Here is a 24,401-nt window from a genome sequence, read left to right as displayed (position 1 = left end):
GTGAAGGCACCTGCTTGATATCAGTAGGCAGTCAAGTGACCACAAGTGGAGTAAAGTGATATTGTAGGTAAACTGGTCTCAAGTTATTATGGGTTTTGCATGCTAATTGCAACGCCTTGAAATTGGCTGGTAGCAGATGGGCAACTAGTGCAGCTCTCTGAGCACAGGTGTTACATGCAGATATTGGTGTCACTCCTGTTGTGCAATCGTCCTGAAGCATTATTTGGCCAAGAGGACTCTGCTCCATATTTTCTACCATTTATTTGCTTTAGTCCTTCAAAATTTGCATTTATTTATACGGTGACTTTTGTCTCTGTCACTGCCCACCACTGACACATGGGAATGTGTCCCGTGGGCTGAAGAAAGTTCCTCACTACTGTCCTAATGGAAGGTTTTGTGTTTTGGTTTGGGCTCCCCCCCCCAATTGGGATGCTGGTGGCACTGTGGGTTAAACCACAGATCCTAGGACTTGCCGATCAGAAGGTCAGCAGTTTGAATCCCTGCGACAGGGTGAGCTCCCGTTGCTCAGTCCCTGCTCCTGCCAACCTAGCAGTTTGAAAGCATGTCAAAGTGCAAGTAGATAAATAGGTACTTCTCCAGCGGGAAGGTAAACGGTGTTTCCGTGTGCTGCTCTGGTTCACCAGAAGCGGCTTAGTGGTGACATGACCCGGAAGCTGTACGCTGGCTCCCTCGGCCAATAAAGCGAGATGAGCGCCGCAACCCCAGAGTCGGTCACGACTGGACCTAATGGTCAGGGGTCCCTTTACCTTTACCCCCCCCCCAATATTTAGCTCTCTAACGCTTTCCTTCTTCTTCTTCTTCTTTTTAAATTAGCTAGTGAACCTTAATTAATTAATTTTTTTGTAGTGGGAACGCAACAAAAAACACTTAAAAATAATATCGTTTGACTGCCCTGAGGCAGTCACTATCAGTGTTACTTGTCTCTGTTAGTTCCTGCTAATAATGGAATCCAGTGCACAGTGAATCATGCCTTTACCCAATGGATGGACTGTGGTAGAGATGGATTTAGGGCAATGTGACCAGTTCTGCTGCACTGGGCGCTGGACCTGGGGGGCACTGCAGGACGTTGCAACTATGACATAGTAAAATGGAAGCCATTTATACTCCTAATAGCATTTCAAAGGACTTGGACTTTGTGGGGAGTTTGACATTTGGAAAACATCACACTCTCCTGATCTCTGTCATAATACAGAGTTGACAGGAAACAATTGCAAACACTTTCTAGACTTTCAACATTGACTCTTTTTTTTTTTTTGTCCATGTCATCTGGATCCACTGAATATGTAATTCTAGTAATTATTAAATTTTGGAAATACTTGAATCCTCATAACAGATTGTGTGGGGCAGTGAGAGGGATAGAAAGTGGAAGTGGTCACAGTATTGGGGAGTTTGTGGTTTTGGGGGGGGAGTGACTAAAGGGAGACACGATGGATTTAATTATGCATGGTAGGGGGGAAAGTCCTCCCCTCTCGTAAACATTAGAACACAAAGCCCACTGGCTCATGGCTACTGGCCATAATGGTTGTGCTCAGGTCCTCCTTGAGGAGAAAGGTCAGGATGACTGTCTCAAGGAAATCTAAACAATGTAGTATAAACACTGACAAATGGGAAATTGTGTCCTCCCTAAAAGAGGGCACATGTTGCGGTGAGACCTGGAGACCGACCTCCTGTGTTGTGGATGGGTGAGATTGGACAGCCACAAAACCCAATTGGTAGGTCCCTTGTTGCTGGGTGCAATCTGGCCAATGGGGCACAGTTCAAATGGATTGAGGGACCTATATATATACCCATGCACATGACCCAGAGCTTCCTCTTTCGACTTGTGCATTCGGAACACCCGTCCACCTCTCCCTATATTTAGGGTATTTTGCAATTGACCTTGCTATGCCGTTGTGTGTCATTGGGACAGGGGCACAGGAGGAATTTCCCCACTTGGCTGATTGGCTGTTGCCATTTGGGTTTCGCCTGCCGCGTAGCAAATCGTCACAACTTGTAAGGTTGTGGATAGGCACTGGTTCAGGTGATAGGGATGGGAGAATGGTATCGCCATCCCTATGTGAAGGGTATTCCATTAAAGGAATCCATGGACTCAACTGGTTTGGTCAACCCCCAAGAGGGGGTTGTGCCCATGCCTAAGTCCAGGGGGGCATCTGGGTTGTGAACATAGTCTGTTCCTGGCTTTTCGCCTACCCAGGTGTTCACCCTTGGCTAACCTATGCTGGTGCCCTGGGTCAGCGCTGCCTGCAAGGGTGCAGGCAGCTAGTCGAACCAGAGCCTATGCAACCACTCACCTTCTGTAATCAATAAAGTTGTGGCCTAAATTCTGCCAAAAACCAAACTAAAATTTGAGTCAAGTGTGTATTTATTTAGGGGGGGAGGTCTCTGGTTCTGAACACACAAACACTGGCCTGCGTGCACGCCAGTTGGAGAACAGCTTTTACCAAAGGTGTCATGGGCTTTGAAGACACTCAAACTCAGGATGCAAGGGAGAAACGTGCTAAGAGGAAGTCACGCTTGGCAAATTCACACCATGATCAACTCCCGTCCAGAAACCAATGCCCCAACTGTGGAAGGACAGGTGGATCCAGAATTGGCCTCCACAGTCACTTACGGACTCATTGTTAAAACCCTGTTTATGGAAGACTATCTTACTTGGCTACGAGTGATCGCCAAAGAAGAAGAAGAAGAAGTGATCTCCAGGTTTTTAGTCACTATTTGCTATTTAATGGCTGGTTACCACAACTGCAGAGCTGTCTGTGGGTGTCAGGGCACAATTGGAAGGCACATACTGAAACTAAAGCTTATCTGGGTCTAGTGAGTAGTCTATTTCAGAAAAGAAAATCACTGTGGAAACGTGAACTTCAATACATTTGTATCCTGCAAGTATAAACTGTATCTTTTAAGGACTCTAGAATTGATTAGAGTCATACATTAGCCTGTCAACACCCCACACTCCACTTTTCTGCCATTTCTTTTAGTTTCCTCAACATTCCTCAACATTCTGTCACATTCTGTATCTGAAGAAGTGTGCATGCACACGAAAGCTCATACCAAGAACTAACTTAGTTGGTCTTTAAGGTGCTACTGGAAGGAATTTTTTTATTTTGACTATGGCAGACCAACACGGCTACCTATCTGTAACTGAATTCTGTCACATGCTAGTGTGACCAAGAAACAGAACTCAGGATGAGTAGCAGTCTTGGTTTGCAATGGCCGGGATCAGCAGGAGTAGGAAGCTGCTTTCGTAGGTTGCCACCCCACTGATGCCTCAAAATGCAACCAGACTTACATCTTTTCTCTAAACGGTTATAGTTGCTACTCATTCCGATGAGAAAGTGTGATCCAGTCACTTTCTGGAATATGAACACTATGATTGTAGCAATAGTTTTATAGTTTTTATATTCTGCTTCTCTTGCATTTTACCTTGTTTTATATTATTCTACACCACTTTGATCGCTTCCAGTGGGAAGATGATTTGCAGAATGAAAGAATGGCTACTCTTAAACACCTCTTAGCTGCCTCAAAAGGTAACTGCATAAAAAAACCCCCGACTGATAAGAATTTCACTAAACTTCCCATCCCCTTCGATAATGTTCAAATACATTTTCCCATTAGTTAATGGAGAATGGTAGAAAAAAAGCAGCTGGGGGGCATAGAACTATGGATTTAATAATCTTTCATGGTCAAAAAAGCTCTCTACATTGAAATCTGATGTTATGCAATAACTTTTACTGTGTACTGGCTTGGTAATGATTTTACTCATTCATATAAGCCAGGCAAAGGGAACCTTTGGCCCCCCAGATGCTTCTGAACTTCATCAGCCCTACCCAGCATGGCCAACAGTGAGGAATGATGGGAGCTGCATTCAGCCATATCTGGAGGGTCAGAGGTTCCCCACCCCTGATGCAACCAATCATGTTGAGGTCAAATGTCAACTCTTTCCACTTGGCCATCCCCTAGCATTTTGTATTAGGACTGGTTATAATACTGTCATGTCCTTCCTAATTAAGAACTTATGTTGGGCATGTTTACTAAGGATACCCCAACACACTTGGGAGCCTAGCCAAAGTCTTTGGTTATTGCAGTTGGGTTAGGAAACCTGCTGGGTCAAATTGTTACAGTTGGACTTAACAAGGGAAATAGGGAAATACTGTTATCACTTTTAAGGATATGAAACCCTTGTTAATCGTGAGAAGTGTTGTTTTCTCCTTCCTTCTGTTCATGCCAAACCCACTAATGACAGAGTACAGCGAACACTTAAAACACAAATAAACAGCTTGTTCTAGTTTTAGGGGGAATGGCTTTCTGTCTTTGCAACCTAAAATTGTCCCACAGCTTTTTTTCTGCATTAACTTCCATAAAAAACAATTAGATATTAATACTCCTTTGTAAATGTTTGAACTGTTCCAAGGGTTTTTAAAACATTTTGGGTGGTTCTTCTGGATGGGATTTAGATAGACAATTGAGACCATAAAATGTATTGCAGTTTCTCCACCATTAATACAGGATGTCTCTTGGTGGTGTTGGAAAGTAAATGCTGCTGAGGACACATAATGATGTCTGTTGTAGTGAGGATGTTAATAATTGCAAACAGGCAGCACTTGAAAGGGATTTCATGGATAAACTAGTCAAGTGATTCTGAAATTCTGGTGTGTAGTGGCTATTTTCAGGTAGAAGGAAGAACCGTGATATCCAAATTTCATTTAAACAGGCCAGAGCTTTTTTTAAGAGCTAATAACAAAGGACCAGGCCAATGGGGTCTGTGCAGTTGTTAAACAAGATAACAAAATCACTATGTCCCATTAAATTGAATCATTGCAAGGCATGCATAAGGTGCCCTGGGGCACAGTTTAACAGACTGGAAGCATAAATAGCTCACAGCATACTTAGAAGCGGGGTGACTTAAGCAAAAACACGTGAAATTTGAAGTAGCCATTTACATGCCAAAAATTATATTAAGAAATAAAATGGCACAGCCCCATGATCATTTGGGGTATGCCATCTGAATTCCTGTGAGCAGGATGAATATTGTTATAGATTGAACCGTAGAAATTAATAAATGATAGGATTTTGATTATTTGGGATGCAAAGAGAGAACTACAAGCTGCAGACAGATTCCTAAGCTAGCCTATGCAAAATGACCCGCCAAGCTAGAGCTATTAAGAAATGATACAGGGCCATTGAGGACCATTGGCAATACTGGGATCCATCTTGGGCAGGCTGGCTGGGAGAGATGCCTTGGACTCCAGGGCTCCACTGCTGTGGGGGACAAGTCCCTCTTGAAATGACCATGCATAGTGAAGGTGTAAATGGGTGATTAAACCATATTTATTAAAGCTATGCAGTGTTCACTGTGTCTCAGTTCTCCAAAGGAACACAGACCCTGGACTCCCAGTGGGAGTGACACCTGACTTTTGTAGCAATACTAAGTTCAGAACCATTTTTAGGGAGTGAAAGAAGACAAAAAGCACCATAAATGCTAGAATGTGAAGGACTGGGATAAGAAAGAGTGAAATTACTGTTTGCAAGCAGAGAAGAAACATAGTTTACCTTGGGTATAAACAAAGGGTCAGTCCCAGTTAATACCTTGTCTAAATGAAACACACATAACTGAGCACACAGCTGCAGGAAAGAGCTGGCCAAAGGTTCAAATGCAGCCCTGTGAAAGAAGAGAACACCTAGTTTAGGCTGTAAGGCAGGAATTGGTATAAAACCTAACACAATATGATGATGATGGTGAATAGTAATATTATTATTATTATTATTATTATTATTATTATTATTTCTACTCCAGCAGTAGAACCTCATGTCAGATAGACCCTACATGTGCTACTACATATGCAGTTAGAGGAATCCCTCCTAGAGAACAATGTGGCCTTGACACTCGAAGCAACCCAGAGCCATTCAGCTGTGTTAAATAAATAAGGGCCAGCTGGAAATGTACAACTGAGCTCTGCAACAGCAGAACTTCCTGGATTGGACCCTTCAGGGGCTGTGGAGAAAGAGTCAGCTTTCAACAGAGAAACTATTTGATGATAGTCTAGCACCTTCAGGAAGAAGGAATAGTCCCATGTCCCTGCCCAGGATGTTTGTATCCTTGTCTGCTGTGAGGAGACAACCCTGGAACTCATTAGAATTCTTCACCAAACGCCTCACCCCTTAAGTTTCTGAGGGGTAGGGAAAACTGACAGATAACCCCAACGTTGACAAAGGCTTGAGGAAACCTCCTCTCTCTCAGCACAGAGGGGAAACACTGGACACCAAGATAACCACAATCCACCTTACCGTATGAGCCTTCTGCATTGACTACACTACACAAGTCCATAGCCTCACTCCTTCACCTAAATCCCTGGCATTTAGGGGCTGGAAAAAAAGAGGAAAGAGATACTGGGCCGACTGTTGTGGGCCTTGACTGTATTCATTACAGTTGAGTGAATTACACAATCTCCAAAACCTTGATTAGCATTCTTTGCTGCAGCTGACAAACTCTGGGAAAAGGACATAATATCAACCATCAAGACAGAAACAAAGGAAAACAGAGACCAACTTCACCACACTGGAAACATCCACTCAGCCTGCCAAGCTTTACAATAAGCTCATGGGGAAAGCACTGCAGGAGGTTGGTGGGAAGAGAAGGAAAAACTTCAGCATTTGTGGCCAGATATTGGGCTGAGGACCCAGGCCGAACCACAGTGAACTGAAAAGTCTACCACAGAAGACTTTGCGTTATGGACTGTTCTGGCACCAGATCTGTCCCTGTTGCTTCTGTGCTTCTTGGAACTACATTTTCCCTTCCACTTATTTGATCTTTTGGCAGAAGTCCCAGCCATGAGAGGCTGTAGTGCAGTACTGAAGGAGACCTTTAACCCTCTGGGTAGGAACCATCTGAGGATCAACTACAGAAAACAGGAACTCATCATTTCACAGCCCAAGAAGGTTGATTCTGTAGCATCATACATACCACTATGGGCATTAGACACATCTCCTTCTTGAGGCAAGTACAGTGGTACCTCGGGTTACAAACACCTCGGGTTACATACTCCATTAACCCGGAAGTAGTATCTCGGGTTAAGAACTTTACCTCAGGATGAGAACAGAAATCGTGCGGCGGCAGTGGGAGGCCCCATTAGCTAAAGTGGTACCTCGGGTTAAGAATGGTTTCAGGTTAAGAACAGACCCCCGGAACGAATTAAGTTCATAACCAGAGGTACCACTGTAATTGTGGGAGACTGAGGAAGTGTCCAGGGATGCCAATGAGGCAAGATGCAGCAGTCCTGCAGATTAAGCAATAGTGTGGGAAAACTGCTGAGGTGTATGTGCTGTTAGCCATGGCACTGCTCAACCTCAATAAAACGTGCAGTCTGGACAAAGCAGGCAGGCATGACATTGCCAAAGGCCGCAAAGTTCAAACAATGAAGATGGAAAGGAGGGAGCCTGGTAGCTGCAGTCCTGCAAGGACGGGTGTATGCAAGATAACATGGTGCTATGGGGCTGCTGGGTCCAGCATTGATGATTCATTTGCAAGGGCACAAATCAGTGATCCAACTCTGTTCAAAGATGTGGAACATGCCTTCAAGTCACCAGTGGTGGATTTCCTGCACCCAGCTGGACAGATCTAAACACTTCTCCCTCCCCAACCAGCAATCAGTAACAGTGGGGATGAAAAAACAAGCAGGGAGGCAAAAACAGCCAGTGTAGCCGGGGGGGGGGGGATAGAGGGGAAATGCTAAGAACCCTGATAAAGGAGATAAACACTCAAAGGAGCCCAAATGACAGAAGCAAATTTGGGAGAGGAAAGGGGGAAATCACCAAACTCAGAAACCGACATGAATCAAACATTAAAATGGCTATAGATAAGGGTTTTTTTCCAGAGAAAAAAGATCCAGCTGTTACTGACAGTAGACAAGTGGGTCAGGAGAGAGAGGAATGACTCCTCCCCATGGAGAGGAGGCAGAAGGCTTCTGATGACCCTGCCTGGTCTTTCCAATAGGAGTTATCTATTTTTGTGTTTCTAGACCAACAATTTAGAAACACATTACCATATTCTGTGACCAGAGATTCCTACCTGTGTTTTTATTGCTGCTGTATGGAAAAGACACATGAATCTCACCTTTGGAAGTTTGTAAGTAAAATCCACTTTAAACTTATCAAACTGTGTGGGCTGTTCATTACAGATGAGGGTAGAAAGGGGAAGCACTGTAAGCAACTTGGGATGGTATCTTTAAAAGGTTCAACAGCCTACATTCCGAAACTTTACTTCGCTGCTGGGGCTCTTTCTTACTGGAGAGTGTGCTTGCTTCTGTGTTTCAGTCTAGGGATCCAGTGAACTCTTTTAAACAAAATACATTTATTTATATAATAATTCCTAATAGATCCATCTAGCTCAGTCCTGTCTACACCAACTGGCAGCAGCTCTCCCGGGCTTCAGGCAGGGAACATTCCCAGTCCAACCTGGAGATGCTAGGGATCAGACCTTGGACCTTTCACATGCAAAGCAGATGTTCTGCCACTGAGTTAAGGCTCTTCCATGTGAAAATGACATCATCTGCCAGAGTGCAAGGGCGACTTTGGCAGCCTCTCCTTGCTCTGGCAAGTAAATGGGATGATAAACAGGCTTTCCGTTTTTCCCTATTGTTTGACAGATTAGCAGAAAGGAAGTCAGACAATGAGAAAAATAAGCAGGAGATGGATAGTTATTTCTGTTATCTTCATACCAGCATTCAAATGGAAGCATTTCTTTGAAATCTTGTTTGCATTTCTAATTGAAGGTTGCATTTCAGCTGGCTGAAGATCTTTTGTTAAAGCTGAATGAGTTTTGCAATTTGAATCAATGCAATCAGAAGCAAGCACGGAGCTTACCCCAAGAAAACTATGTATAGGATTGTGGTCCTGCTGATTATAATAGGCTGGAGTGTTATGCTGCATACTGCTGCTCTGTGTGTAGTAATGGATTGGGTACAGCTGCCTGCAGTTTTGGACTCACATTTCAACATGGCCTTGGGGGCTGTCAGGATGTGCTCCTGCTGTTTGAAATTTACCACTGAAAATTTACCTCTTTTTCTTATTCTGGGTATATTTTGAACAGCAAAGACCGAGCAATTCTAGCAAACACCATAGTGTTATTCTTTTGAATCTGTGAAACTATGCTAAGGATAAAACAGACATATTGCTATTAACTTTGACTTGGATTTAAAAAGAAAAGGGGGAAAACTGGGGGAAGAGCTGTAGCTCAATGGTATCAGCTTTGCATCCCAAAGGTGTTCAGGTTCGTGTCCTGGCATCTCTAGGTAGGGCTGGGGAAAACCCGTTTTCAGTAAAATTACACAATACTGAACTAGATGAACTATTGGGCTGACTCAGTTTAAGGGAGCTTCTTATGCTGCTTTGAATGATAGGTCTAGGAATAAACACCTTAAGGCACTATAACAAGGCATCCACTCTTGACCCTCCCCTGCTCACACTTTTCTCCCCCACAGTTAGACAGATTATCTCATAAAAGCATAGAGTTGGAATGGACCCCTGAGGATCATCTTAGTCCAACCCCCTGCAATGCAGGAATATACAGCTGTGCCTTACAGGAATTGAACCATCAACCTTGGCATTGTCAGCGCCACACTCTAAACAACTGAGCTATCCAGTCATCCTCAGCTGTTTTTCTCCTGATGACAGCTGCTTCTGACCATGGACCCTTACTGGGATTTTTAAAAAGCTGGGTGAAAAGTAGCATTAAGTAACACAGTCTGTCAGTGAAGGATTTCCATTTGTGCAATTGGACCTCCCCCCCCCCCACCTGCTCCCCTGAGCACCCCTAAAATCTGTTCTAGGGGTTCCCTAGATTTTGAGGGATGTGTAGGAGGGAGGAGAGTGGGCAAAGTCCTGTTTCACAAATGGAATATTTGGCTCCTCAGCCCCACTAATGCTGCAGTTTAAATTTCTTGAAACTCCCAGTTTACAGGGAGTTTTTCCAAGGTTTTTTTTTTTCCTTTTGTTATCTCCTCTCACACACATAGTTTTCTATTAAGGCTGATGATTTCATGGGGAAACACCCTGCTGTGAATCAAATGCCAAGCTGATATTTAGGGGTGCTGAACATTTATTTCAAAAGAAAGAGAAAGAAGTCAGTTTTCTCTGACTTGATCTCTTTGAAGAGGCTTAAGGTACAATTCAAACCCCAAGCAGAAGTTTTTTTTCTGAAGAGCAGGGTTAGGAAATCTTACACTCGGGGCCTCAATGCCTCTGGCGCTTTCCAACACTTGCATGTGGTCCCTGGAAGTTTGACCAGAACCTGCCCTTTAGTTAAAAAGGTCCCCCACTCTTGCAGGAGTCTGATGATATTTTTTTAAAAAGACAATTAAAAATATAGGTTCTGCTTCCTATGATAAATTCACACTATTGTTTTCTCCTACCAGCCCCTCTTGTCAAACAAGCTTTAGAAGTAGTATAAAATCTTGTAAAACCAGTATCGTAGAGGAATTAGTGGGCTGATGAACCCTCTTTGAAATTCCCTGTAACCCTCTGAAAAGAAAGTCTATCTCAAGACTGAAACAAAGCCCTATCCTCAGCATCACAGATGTGCAACAAAACTACGGTATTTGTTTACATATTTTATGTTCTGCATCTTCAACATAAATGTATGCCCCAAAGCAGCTAGGAGTAGTAAGAAACAACAAAATACAATTCGATAGTAGTGATCGTGAAAATAGTAACAATACAGCAAAAATAAAACAATAAACAAAAGCAGCAGCAATTCATTCACATAAAAAAAATATCAAATTGTTCCAAGTTAAAAATACTTCTATTTTGCTGTTGTTTAGTCATTTAGTCGTGTCCGACTCTTTGTTGACCCCATGGACCAGAGCACACCAGGCACTCCTGTCTTCCACTGCCTCCCGCAGTTTGGTCAAACTCATGCTGGTAGCTTCAAGAACACTGTCCAAACATCTTGTCCTCTGTCATCCCCTTCTCCTTGTGCCTTCAATCTTTCCCAACATCAGGGTCTTAAATCTGCAAAGACATATGATTTTGCCTGCTGACAGCAACTACTTCACCAGATTGTTGCTGTTGGTAAAATTTCTATAACACCCTTTATCCGAAGATCACCCATGGAGAAGACATTCCAAGGCAAAGGTGCCACAACAGAAAAGGCTTTCTCTCCAGTTGCCACCCACATTTTAGAAAGCAGTGGAGTCCAGAAAGAAGCCTCAGATGATGACCTCAGTGGGTGGGCAGAAAGATGTGGAAGAAGGTGGTCCAAGAACATTCCGGATAATTGTGTGCGATAATTCTCCCCCTCCCTTTTCTTGAAGTCACATAGGATTAAAGGGAGGTTTTCCATAGTCCTCCTACTCAGAGCAGACCCACTGAAGTTATGACTAACTTAGGGTCTTAGTTGAATGTAACCCTGTTCTATCTTTCTCTCCCCCCAGCAGAGTTCTGAAGCAGAATCCTATTCAGGCACTCATCTGACACAGCTGTGCCTGGCTCCAGCAAGGTTACTACATTTCATATTTTGCTTCAGGACCTGATACAGTGGTACCTCGGGTTACGTACGCTCCAGGTTACAGACTCCGCTAACCCAGAAATATTACCTCAGCTTAAGAACTTTGCTTCAGGATGAGAACAGAAATCGTGCTCCGGCGGCACAACGACAGCAGCAGGCCCCATTAGCTAAAGTGGTGCTTCAGGTTAAGAACAGTTTCAGATTAAGAACGGACCTCCGGAATGAATTAAGTACTTAACCCGAGGTACCACTGTATTCTATGTGCTGTAGTACAGGGATGCTGCCCACTCTGTGCCTATTCTGTGAACCTACATAGCCCTAAAAGCAATTCAAATTTTGCATATGCGATTGAATCCTCACCTTATATTTTCCTTTCTTTTGCCACACCTTGGAATAGAAGAGGAAGCTGTTGCATCTGTTTAATCCAGCCTTGTTTTTAAGTGCTCCCCACAGGCAACAAAAATGCCCCAAAGGCAAGCCAGTGATCTGCTGGAGGAGTGATGGGGCTCCGGTCTTGATCACTCCCTTGCTTTGCTCAGCAAGCTAGTAATTTTTTTGTGGTCTGGTTTACAAGGCATGTTTAATCGTTACCAATGGTGGGTGGAGGTTGCGAGGCACTGAGCATATGCCATCACCGATAATTCTGGGGAACTGAGGGGAGAGTCATTTGCATTCCAGTTGCTCCAGTTTTCACTTTCTGCATTGGCACTGACTGATGGGAAAAATTCTCCTTGGAACCTGAGATTCTTCTGGGCTGAGAGCCTCATAATAACAATGCTGGCTGCTGGATGTATTGACAATTAGTTAGGACAATGGTTTCCAAATGGGAGGTTCATATCTACCAAAGTATTGTGAGATGTCTTTAAGGTGGTCTGCCAGCCTGGCTGCTTGGGGGGAAGGTGGCTTTGGAGTTGGTGACAAAATCTGGAATGGATCTTGAGGAAAGCCAAAAGGCCTTTGGCGGGGTTTGCAATATGCCACCTAGTCTCACTTGGGATGAGAGATAAGATCCGCTACTCAAAAACAGAACTTATGGCAAGAATCCACCAGCCTCACCACTGCATATGGTACATCTGGAATCGTTAATTGCTCCCAACTTTCCCAAAGTTTAGTTTCCTAAACCACTCATTTAATGCAATGGATGCGCACAGGGCTTTTTTTTTTTTTTTTAGCCCAAACTTGGCACCTCTCAGGTGGGTACCATTGCCATTATAAGAGAGGAGTTCATGGTGAGTTTCAGCACCTCTTTTCCTAGAAAAACAACATTGGATGTGCCTATTGTGTTAAATGGAGTTCTTCAATGCTTTGGTGTAATTTTTGTCAGTTTGAGTCCTAGGCCAAATTCAATTCATAAAAAAGAAATGTTCCTGCTGTTGTCAGTCACTGCACCCTCTGTTTTTCACAGACATGCTGTGGACCACCTGTATGAAGCGCATGGACCACGGCTTGTGAATTCCTGAAAAGGATGTCCTACTGTATGATGGGGTAACCAGGCCTTTAGTGTGGTGGCACCTACCACATTTGGAACTCCCTCCCTGTTCTTATCAGACAGGCGTCATCTCTATTTTCTTCCTGGTGCCTCTTGAAGGTCTTCCTTTTTCAATATTTCATTTAAGTGGATATCTTTATTCCAGGCTAGATTTGTATTGTTTTTGGAACTGTTTTTACATATGAAATTGATTTCAATTGTTTTCTACGTATGAAGTTAAGCAATTGTTTTTATTCTTGATGTTCTTATTGTGAAATCGCTTTTAGCAAATGTTATGTACTGAGCTGAATCCTAGAACAATAGGATCCAGAATGCAGCACTCTGATTGGTCTGCAGGAGCCACCCAATCCAGCTCCAGGTGGAAGTGAATCAGTGACCTGATTGGCCTGTAGAAGCAGCTAATCAGGCTCCTGGAGGAGGTGAATCCGCAACCTGATTGGCCTACAGAAGCAGCCCGGAATTAGCCAATCACGAGGGGCCCATTGTGTAAATAATGTATATATAGCTAGACGTTTTGGGGAAAGTTTCATTCATTGCTACTATGAGCTGAATAAAGAGCATGAAATTCACAATTCATACTTGACTCGGTGGAGATCTTTATCCCAGGCTAGATTTGTATTGTTTGGAACTGTTTTTACATATGAAATTGATTTTAATTGTTTTCTACGTATGAAGTTGTGCAATTGTTTTTATTCTTGATGTTCTTATTGTGAAATCGCTTTTAGCAAATGAATAAACCAGAGAGACAGCAAGCATTCTAGCCCTACCTCTGGCACACACTAGTATAAAACTAATATGTTTGCTTTGTGTGTGTGTGTGTGTGTGTGTGTGTGTACACACACACACACACACACACACAGAGAGAGAGAGAGAGAGAGAGAGAGAGAGAGAGAGAGACATAACTTTAAATATAATCACCTCAGTATATGGCATTATCTCTGTTCATCCCTACATCTCCCACCAAATTAGCAGTAAGACAAAAATGGGCAAGAAACCAAATAAATTGAAAACAGATATGCCTCCTCTCCCTGCCCCAGCTAAATAACAACAATGTGAAACAATCCTTAAAGCAGATTAAGATGATTTGAGAATCAGATGAGTTGAGTCAAGCATTTGGTGTTAAGGGCTCTGTTGGGTTTCAAGAATATGTATGAAAATAAATATTTCCTAGAAATCAGTGTTCAGATACCTGGAGAAAGCAAAGATAATCTAGATTGATTACAGAAGCCAAATACACCATTGTACAGTTACAGCTGTGTATCTTATGAAGAAAGGGCTATTTTTAGTGCACTGGAAAAACCATATCTGGACTACAGTGTTCAGTACTGACTGCATCACAGGTCAAGAAGAGTATTGACAACCTCAGAGATAAGCTATAAAGATGAAAAAGGGGCCTAAGGGATAACATTTTATAAAGAGCTATAAATGTTCAGCTCAGATCATGAATCAGCAACCAAGGACAATTCAGTGCTCATGCATTGCCTATGCCAGGGAATGAGAACATGTGCCCTCCAGATGTTGCTGAACTAATGCACTCATGAGACCTAATGGCACTCATGGCCAACGGTCAAGGATGATGGGAGTTGTTGTCCAACAACATCTAGAGGGCCACAGATTGTACATCCCTGGCCTTGCCTCTCTAACCTCATCATCCGAGGCCCTTCTTTGTGTGCCTCCTATGCAAGAGGTCTGGAGACATCAGGAAACTATTTGGACACTTAATCCTCTGGGATGGACCATGATAATAAGGTCCCCATCCTTGCGGTGACTGCAAGCTATTGTGAGTATAAACTTGATAAGACAACAATCTGTCCAGAAACACTGGATCGTATCCAGAATTGGCAAATCTTCAATCCAACCACTCTGATGCATGTAGGGGCTTTGATAAGAAGAAGGAATTCTGTGTGAGTAGGGCCTACTATCCCATTCTTTCCCAAATCACTCTGTACACATGCTGCACATCTGTAGAGCACTTCTCAGTAATGAAGAGCTTCTGCTTGCACAGCGTCTGTATTACTGGAGACCCTGGGCAGGATTCAACAGATGAGCTCCACCAGTGGAAGCCACATGAGGACTTCTGCTAGAGCAACAGGGCCTTTTCTTCCTTCTCTTCCTCCCCTGTACCCTGCGTGAGTTGGTTTGGGAGGAGGGGGGTTAGGAGAACCTTAAGACAGGGTGGCGCTGTGGGTTAAACCACAGAGCCTAGGACTTGCTGATCAGAAGGTCGGCAGTTCGAATCCACGCGACATTGTGAGCTCCCGTTGCTCGGTCCCTGCTCCTGCCAACCTAGCAGTTCGAAAGCACATCAAAGTGCAAGTAGATAAATAGGTACTGCTCTGGTGGGAAGGTAAATGGCATTTCTGTGCGCTGCTCTGGTTCGCCAGAAGCGGCTTAGTCATGCTGGCCACGTGACCCAGAAGCTGTACGCCGGCTCCCTCGGCTAATAATAATAATAATAATAATAATAATAATAATAAATTTTTATTTATATCCCGCCCTCCCCAGCCGAAGCCGGGCTCAGGGCGGCTAACAACACTAAAAAAGTGCAACAATATAAAAACATCATAAGAATTAATTAAAATCAAAATTAATGGCAACCATAAACTAAAGTATTGTAAAGATTGCTGAAGGAGGGAGTCAGGCTGTGCCCCAACCAAAGGCCTGGTGGAACAGCTCTGTCTTGCAGGCCCTGCGGAAAGATGTCAAGTCCTGCAGGGCCCTTGTCTCTTGTGACAGAGCGTTCCACCAGGTTGGAGCCGCAGCCGAAAAAGCCCTGGCTCTAGTTGAGGCCAGCCTAACCTCTCTGTGGCCTGGGACCTTCAAGATGTTTTTATTAGAGGACCGTAAGTTCCTCTGTGGGGCATACCAGGAGAGGCGGTCCCGTAGATACGAGGGTCCTAGGCCGTAAAGCGAGATGAGCGCCGCAACCCCAGAGTCGACTACGACTGGACCTAATGGTCAGGGGTCCCTTTACCTTTACCTAAGACAGGAACAGCATGAGGGAGGAGAGGGCAAAAATGCTTTCACTCATGGACCAATCTGCTTAGCGTTATGTTGCATTCCACAGAAACACAGACTATAGCCTACATGAATGCCAGCACTTTCTATTGGCTTGGTTTCACTAGAAAGCCAAAGTACGGTATTTTTCGCACCATAGGGCGCACCGGACCATAGGACACACCCAGTTTTTAGGGGGGGAAATCAAGAAAAAAAATATTTTCCCCCCCAGCCCCAAAGAGCAGCGCACAGGCTGCACACAACCTCTCCCTACCAGAGGGGTTGTGCACAGCTATGGAACAAGCCAAGGCAGCGAGCGGGATGGATCCCGCTCGCTGTTTTGGCTTCCCCTTTAGCCCCGTGCAGCCTCTACCTCCTGGGAGAGGCTGTGTGGGGCTAAAGAATCCATAGCCCCATGCAGCCTCTCCTTGCCGGAGGGGTTGCGCGCAGCTATGGAAGAAGGCAAGGCAGTGAGTGGGATGGATCCTGCTCGCTGTTTTGGCTTCCTCTTTAGCCCCGTGCAGCCTCTCCTTGCCGGGAGACGCTGCACAGGGCTAAAGAAGCCATAGTCCCGTGCAGCCTCTCCCTGCCGGAGGGGTTGCGAGCAGCTATGGCACAAGCCTGCATTCGCTCCATAGGGCGCACACACATTTCCCCTCAATTTTTGGAGGGGAAAAACTGCATCCAATAGAGCGAAAAATACGGTAAATATTCACTCAAGAACAGCAAGGGGTTCACCTAAATGGATAATTTGTTGTGATTTTCATTGGAGTGTTTTTCTAAATTAATGCCACGGCTGTGGAGGTGTTTCTGAAGACCAGCTGTTTGCTTAGTGGCCTCACTCAGCTAGATCTTACAATTTCCCACTGAGCTTCTGGTATTTCAAGTACTCACCCTCATCCTGTGCAGCATGGCTCCGTTTACCAAAATGTGTAACAAGTTCAGCCTGGCAGACATTCCAGAGAGCAAGCATTTGTTAATTTCCTTCAGGCTGCAGGGAAAACTTTATTGCAAAGATCCTAATGGTGATATTTACCAACAGAATTATCTGTTCATCATTGGAGGGGGGCAGCAATGTGATTGATTTCCTTCTCCTATCCTGCTCTCAAAGGAAATGAAAAAGATTACTGTGGCTAGGAAAGGATAGATATACAGTGCACGACAGTGACAGTCCAGGAAAGTGGAGAGACTTCCCATAATGTATGGCAGATGAGTATAGACAATTTTAACATCTGTTTGTCACTTGAGTGGAACCCCATCCAAACTGGTATCCTCAGAATACATTTATTACTTGTCCTTTTATTGACAGGCTGTGTTTTAATGTTACGAGGTGGAAGACTTTCTCCATACCATGCATAATCAGGTGTTTTTCCTCAGCCAGAGCTCATCGGAACTCGGTTCTGGAACCTCTCAGGTGGGCGCCATTGCCATTCTAAAAGGACAAGAGGGGCATTCATGGTGAGTTCTCGCACCTCTTTTTCTAGAAAAATAGCCCTGCTGGTAAGGATGCCATATACCGTATTTTTCATCCTATAAGACGCACCAGACCATAAGATGCACCTAGTTTTTGGAGGAGGAAAACAAGAAAAAAAATATTCTTAATCCCAGAAGCCAGAACAGCAAGAGGGATCGCTGTGCAGTGAAAGCAGCAATCCCTCTTGCTGTTCTGGCTTCTGGGATAGCTGTGCAGCCTGCATTCGCTCCGTAAGACGCACATACATTTCCCTTTACTTTTTAGGAGGAAAAAAGTGAGTCTTATAGAGCAAAAAATACGGTATTTTACAAACAGCTGTCTCCTTTTGTTGCAGGCTATATAAGGAATGGGGCACCTATATCCCTCTATGGTGGTTTTGCTGCCTAGTTGTGAAATTCTGGAAACTGGTCCTATGAGAGATGAGTAATTTGAGTATATATTTTATGATCCTGAGTGGTGTCTTTTTTCTATATTTCCTGAACAAAAAGTGAGTTTGTTGTTTTATGTAGGTTGCTGCATGTTTGGTTATTACATGCACATAATCTGGTTTTAGAGGCATGGTAGAAAGAGCTCTTAACCATTGTGTTATCAGAAGGGGAAAAAAGACATCAGGATTCTGAAACTGTTTGGTGCCCATTTATTAATCATACAGCAAGTGATTCATGCAAACATTGTATCCAGAGACATCATTTATTTATATGTAATTACTTGTAACCCCTTTCCATTTGAAATATATTCCGCATCTTTCTATGGATTATGATTTTTATATATATTATATTGGAACAGCTAAACTGAGCTAAATACAATGGTACCTCGGTTGTTGAACATAATCTGTTCCGGAAGACTGTTCAACTTCCGAAACGTTAGACAACCGAGGTGCAATGGGCGGTCGGCAAATTCAATTGAGAAACGCACCCCAAAAGCCGTTCAACTTCCAAGGCATTTTCGAAAACGGAAGCAATTACTTCCAGGTTTTCGGCATTTGAAAACCGAAACATTTGGCTTCCGAGACGCTCAAAAACCAAGGTTCCACTGTATATAGGTTCACTTTGATGTTATAAGACCATGTACTTGTGGACTTATAGCATATGTTTCCTTTTTTTACATTTGCTACAGAAGGCAATGGAATAAGGATTATGTACTTAAATTTTTGTTATATGTGTTATATGTGTTATTGGAATTCTTTGAAAAATGAAACCAGCCAATCGGTTGACATCACTCCGATGGTGTATGTGTGCTGGATGCCAGCTGTTAGCCCGAACTGCTCACATGTCAGAGTTGGACCTCCATGGGTGGAATCTGACCCACCAGCCAGAAAAGTTTCCCCACCCCTGGAGTACAGCCTTCCTAGCTTTCTGCGCATACAGGAAAACCATAGAATTGCAGACGCCCAGGGAGGCTACACAATGCAGAGCACTGGAGAGATAATTTGAAGAATGAAAGAAATGACCCTTACTAATACGTCTTGCCCCCTTAGAAGACAAGCACAGAAAAACAACAACACCAAATCAAAACCCATATCCCACAAGATTTTTTTGCTCCCGTTGGAAAACTTTTATCATTAATTGTTGGAAAGGAAAAAAGAGGCTTTCTTTTCTTTCCTTTTTTTAAAAGCAGCCACTAGTAAAAACTTTACCTAGCAACTCATCTAGCCTACATCATAGCTGTCAACTTTCCCCTTTTTAAAAGGGAAATTCCCTTATTCCGAATAGGATTCCTCGCAAGAAAAGGGAAAAGTTGACAGCTATGGCCTACATGTATTTGGGTCAATCAAAATACATTTTTATAGGTTACTGCATGTGAACCAAGATTAATCCACCAATCTTATCAAAAGAAAATTAGGTGAGAGGAAAGTAGTAGACAATATGTTGCCCAGTGGGGATTTGTCTAGCAAAGACCTAGTCAACCAAACTAGCCTGTGTGGGTCTTTGATTAGCCTTAATCATTCATTTCCTGCATAGGAAAGAGGCATAATAGCTATGAGGATGAAAGGAAAGAAACTTACAAATTGTCAGCTGGCGCTCTCTGACATGCAGGAAGCCAAGTACATGAAAAGCTTGCCTTCTTACATCTATTAGCGCATTTATTTCACACATTTCTATACCAAGGCAGTTTACAATAGCTTATAAAGCACACCAGAAAAGCAATAACCAATCAGTTGTTGACAATAAAAGGCAGTGCTAAAGACAAACACAACTTAAGTAATAAAATAACCTAAAATGGAAACAGGAGAGGAAATTGCTGGTGTTCGCTTATTCAGCCCATGTCTGGAACGAAAATCAATCCGACAATTTATATTCAAAGTTGTCGTTGCTTTCAGTCTGCAAATGATGCAGAGGTCTGTTTACTCCCTTTTGGGGTATGGCAGCATTGCGGGACGGGCAGCACCTCCCCTCCCCACCCCCCCAACCCCAAACGAGGGAGAGCTGGATCCCTTGGGACTATCCTCAGCTGGGGTGGGAGCTTCAACTCACACACCCTGCTTGAGATCCGACTCTGCCTCAGCTTGCTAAATTGGTCAATGGCCGGCTGATGCTGAGGGCAGGACCAATGAGGATTCAGTCTGCAAAGGATGCAGAATTGATTTGTAACTTGACACACTACCTAATTAAGCAACTGAATTATGTTAATTTCAATGTGTGAATTTTACTCAAGACACACTGAAATCAATGAATCTATCTTAGTCATGATCCCGAATTTCAATGGGCCTGCTCTGAGAAACACTTTGTGTATCAGTCCTTGGTGTTAGGCGATTCCACCCATTTATTTCCATGCATGCAAAGGAAACACAATACAAAAAGCGATGTCAGAAAATTCCAGCAAAAATAGAAATAGGGGCAGATATTGCCAGTGTTCATTCTGGACAAGGGACAAATAAGTGAACACTGGCAATATCTGCCCCTGTTTCTATTTTTGCTGGAATTTTCTGACATCTCTTTTTGCTCCCCAACCCTGGAGGACTCCCCCGCTCCCCGCAACATGGGAGACAATCAAGGCAGTCTACAAAACTTTTTCCATGACTTTGTCTGTTTTCTCAAATATTGCAATTCCTCTCCTTGGATGCTGTTCCCTGCCTACGACTCTTCACAACTTCACCCTCCCCAGGGCCACTGGAGATGGAGTTGGGGGTAAGAGGATTCCTCAATGCCCCACTGCCACCTCTCACCTAATAAGGACCACAAAGTTCTCATTCTCAAAAGGCCCTGCTGGGTCAAGGCAAGATTTTTGTGACCTACAAAAAAAAAGGGGGGGGCGAAGGGCAGCAAGAAAGCAACATTGTGGAATTCCAGCTCAGTTGGAGTTGCTGGAGAAAGAGAGTTCAAATTTTCCTCCCATTTAAAAGATTTCAGCTTTATTGATTGATTGGTTTTGCTACATTTGTATTCTGTTCATCCAAACAAGTTCTCTGGGCAGTTTACATAAACAATGAAATAAAATATACCATAAAAGCAAAAGCCCAGCAACCCCCCCAAAAAAACCCAAAAACAACCACAACCACTGACTAAAATCAGCATAAAACACAACAGTGGAAACAATTAAAACCAGGATAAGACTTATTACCAAGGAGGCAATGGAAAGGACCTGGTAGATTGTAATTCAAAGGCCTGGGAGAATAAGAAGACAGCTAAAGGACTGCCGCGTAGCCAGCAGGAGAGCCTCTCTGGGGATGTTTTTCCACAAGTGGGGTATTACCCCTGAAAAGGCCCTCTCTGTATTCACCTGCCTCCGTTAATTAGGCAGGGACCTGGAGAAGAGCCTCCAGGCACTTGCTGAATTCAAAAGCCTGGCAGGATTTGGGGGCCTGACAGGTGACAACAGAGTTGTTTTTTTAAAGAGCAGAACGGAGGGTGAAAACCCAGTAGAATAGCTGCAGACATTATGGTCAGCAGCTAGAGGAGAAGAGACTGTGATTTTATTAACCTGTCTGTCAATGGGAGTGTTCTAATTATCTCGTGGATTGCAGTTTTCAAATAACTTTGAAGTACTTTTCAATGAAGCCTATGGCAGCTAGAGTGATGACATTTCCCCCTCTATCCATGCTGAAAACACAATTCTGAAATCCTTGTTGCGGACAGAAAAGAGGCTCTGCTCTGGAACCTCACTGACAGAATTATGCCGACACTGCCACGCCCACTTTCTTCCTTACACCTGATCCTGGTCTTTCTGCTTTGCATTGTTTTGTGGTCTCGAGCTGAATGGAAAGTGAAGCTAAATTCGAACAAGGCCTGAAACAATGTCAGGATTTAAAATGAAGCAGAAGCCTTACCCTGGTATGGCGTCTAGCATTTTGCTGAGCCTTTCCAAACAAATGTTCTCTTTTGTGTTCCTTCTGATAAATGGAAAGCATCCAGGAAATCTCTCATTCATTAACCCAGTACCACAGAGGCAGTCCACTTTTGACATTTCAGCTGGAGAGTCACTGCGTTTTGAAGACAGCTTTTGAACGTCATCGAAGCAAGATCCATTGGATGGAAAAATACTCTTGTGTTTGTTCTCTGTCCAAAGGTGATTTGGTTTTGGAAAATACAATACAAACTTCCAATTTTAGCCATATGTGTATATGCTGGGCATCTGGCAAATCTAAAAAGACACCCCCCTCCTCAAACACAAAGCTACGAATCATTCTTCTTCCCCTGGACTTTTAAGAATTGCCATGAATGGTTTCAATGAGGGCTCATTATTTAATCATTTTTTCAGCACTGTGGTTGAAAATGTTCATCTGGGGTCAGTTTGGCGAATATGACTTGCATCCTGGATAATAGTTGGAAATGTATTTTGTTACAGAGCTTCTGGTGAAGAAACCAAAGTGTCTGAAGGGCGTTAAAGAGCAGCTTGAGGAATGCCACCATGGGATCCCAAAGCCACGCTGGTGGGGGCTGACGGGAGTTGTAGGCCACAGCATCTGGAAGCACTATGTTGGGGGAGGCTGGGATATGTGATTTAGAAAAGCACCAACATGACAGTGATGGGGAGATTGAGGATAGGAGTGATAGTTCTGTGGTCAAGTCAGCTTATTGTGTTTTAGCAGACAACCATTATACACATGAAAATGATAACAAAAATAACAATATTTACATTTCTGCTCCTTAACCGTTAAAGGATAAATCAATTCCCATCATTCTGTGGCATTATGGCAGTAGGCAAAGCTGAAGTGTAACTCTTGATTTTGTGGGAAATGTGCTGTTACGATTTGTTTTAATATTAAATGAGTGTGTGTTTTTTAAAAGAAAGAAAGAAAAGGACAACCAAAATGATCAAGGGGTTGGAATGACTCTCTTGTGAAGAAAGGTTGCAACATTTGGGACATATCAGTTTAGAGGTAAGGTGAGTTAAGAGATGACATGATAGAAGTTTCTAAAAGTATGCATGGCATGGGGAAGGTGGGTTGAGGAAACTTTTTCACCCTCTCTCATAACACTGGTGGGCATCCAATTCTGCTTGGCCATGGACTCTCATTGATCCACATTAGATTTGTGTGGTTGCAACCTTTATTGTGCCACCATTACAATCTGGTTTGGAAAACTTTGGACTGTACCCAACAGTGCCCTATGCATGAGTGGAACAATTTTTTTACTCAGGCAATAGGACCTTCCCTTCCTCTCCTCCCCCTCCATCTCATGCAACCCCCCAAATCTGACCTGGAGGGTCAGGGAACCATCCAGGGAACCAAATCTGGGAGGTGCATGATTGCCACAGGGGGAGGAGAGGATGGGGAAGTCCTGCTATACAAGCCAAAGCCCACTTCTGTCTATTCTTATGTACTTAGAGAGGAGACTGAGGCATGTGCACGAGCTCTCCAGATTTCTGAATTGGAATATTATGAGCACTTGTACTATTATTTTTATCTTTGGCTGCCCTTCTGACAGAACATATAGATCTGAGATTCTAGAGCCACTTGTAAAGAGGGCAGAGGCTTGCTCGTACATGGCTACTTGGCTTGGGAATGCTTTATGTATATCCATCAATGAAGTCGGCAATTATTTGGTTCTCTCTGTATTAATTATACTTGTGTCTGGAAAACTTTTGTAAGAGTGCCCTCTGCCAGTGGACAAAGGTATAGATGAGCACTTTGAAGTTAAGAGCTGATTCCACAGCCTGTGAGGAAGGAAGTTTGGAACTAGACAACAAAGGATATGTAACTGCTGTGAAACATCTGAACCAATCCAGTTCCAGGTCACAGGAAGGAATTTAAATATTCACATTATTTAAATGAATGGGAGCAGAGGAAGAAGGCTCAAATTTATTTAAGAACCATCTGTGTCCCCCAAGCTAAGGGTAGTTAACTTAAAGCACTGAGGGCCAAATCCGATCTCCAAATATTTTATTATAATAGTAATAGAAACTATCCTGGCTGGATAACTCACACACGCTGCTCCAGGAGCAATTTCAGGGTTAGGGTATTGCAATATAAATCAGCAGAGCAGAAATAAGAGAAGCAGCGGGTGGGTACGAGTTCCTTGAGCATCGTTTTTGAAGACAATGACATCCTGTCCTCCAAGTCGCGCAGGGGGGGGGCACAAAAGTGAGGATCAGGATTTCAACTCGGGCTCCCTTAATAGATCCAGCACTCAAGTCACCACGCGGGTTACAACTCCCTGACAAGACTGCATGCATTTTCGACCGGCGAAATGTTCGGATTGATAACACGAATACCGTCGCCCATTCCGGCGTGCCAAAGAAACACCAGGTCCGCCCCGCAGGCTCCCCCCCCCCGCCCCCCGTGGCGCGCCTGCCGCTCGACTAACGCGCGCCGGGCCCCGCCCTGCCTGCCTGTGACCTCAACAGCTCGACTTCCTCATCCCCTGAGCAACACGTGCTATAGTCCCAATCCCCGGACTCCTGCCGCGCTTGCGCAGCGGCTGGACTACGATTCCCGAGAGGCTCTGGCGAGGCGGGGCGTGGAGTGAGCGCTGCGCATG

General features: G+C 43.9%; 1 long non-coding RNA gene across 2 annotated transcripts in view; it reads right to left on the bottom strand.

Moving 5' to 3' along the window:
• Positions 1–13,594, bottom strand: part of LOC309534377 — a 78,598-nt gene extending 65,004 nt beyond the window's left edge. Inside the window, exons 1-2 of one of the 2 annotated variants that reach the window (XR_014220647.1) lie at positions 11,882–13,594; positions 5,572–5,680 (exon numbers count right to left, since the gene is read on the bottom strand). This is a non-coding gene — a long non-coding RNA (uncharacterized lncRNA). The remainder of the gene's footprint in view (positions 1–5,571; positions 5,681–11,881) is intronic. The other variant, XR_014220648.1, reaches the window with a different exon arrangement.
• Positions 13,595–24,401: the final 10,807 nt, after the last annotated feature.

This window comes from Podarcis vaucheri (genome assembly GCF_965113315.1).
Source record: "Podarcis vaucheri genome assembly, chromosome: 6".
NCBI classification, from domain to species: Eukaryota; Metazoa; Chordata; class Lepidosauria; order Squamata; family Lacertidae; genus Podarcis; species Podarcis vaucheri.
The sequence above is the reverse complement of the archived record's forward strand: the minus strand, read 5'-3'. Positions and strand labels throughout refer to the sequence as shown.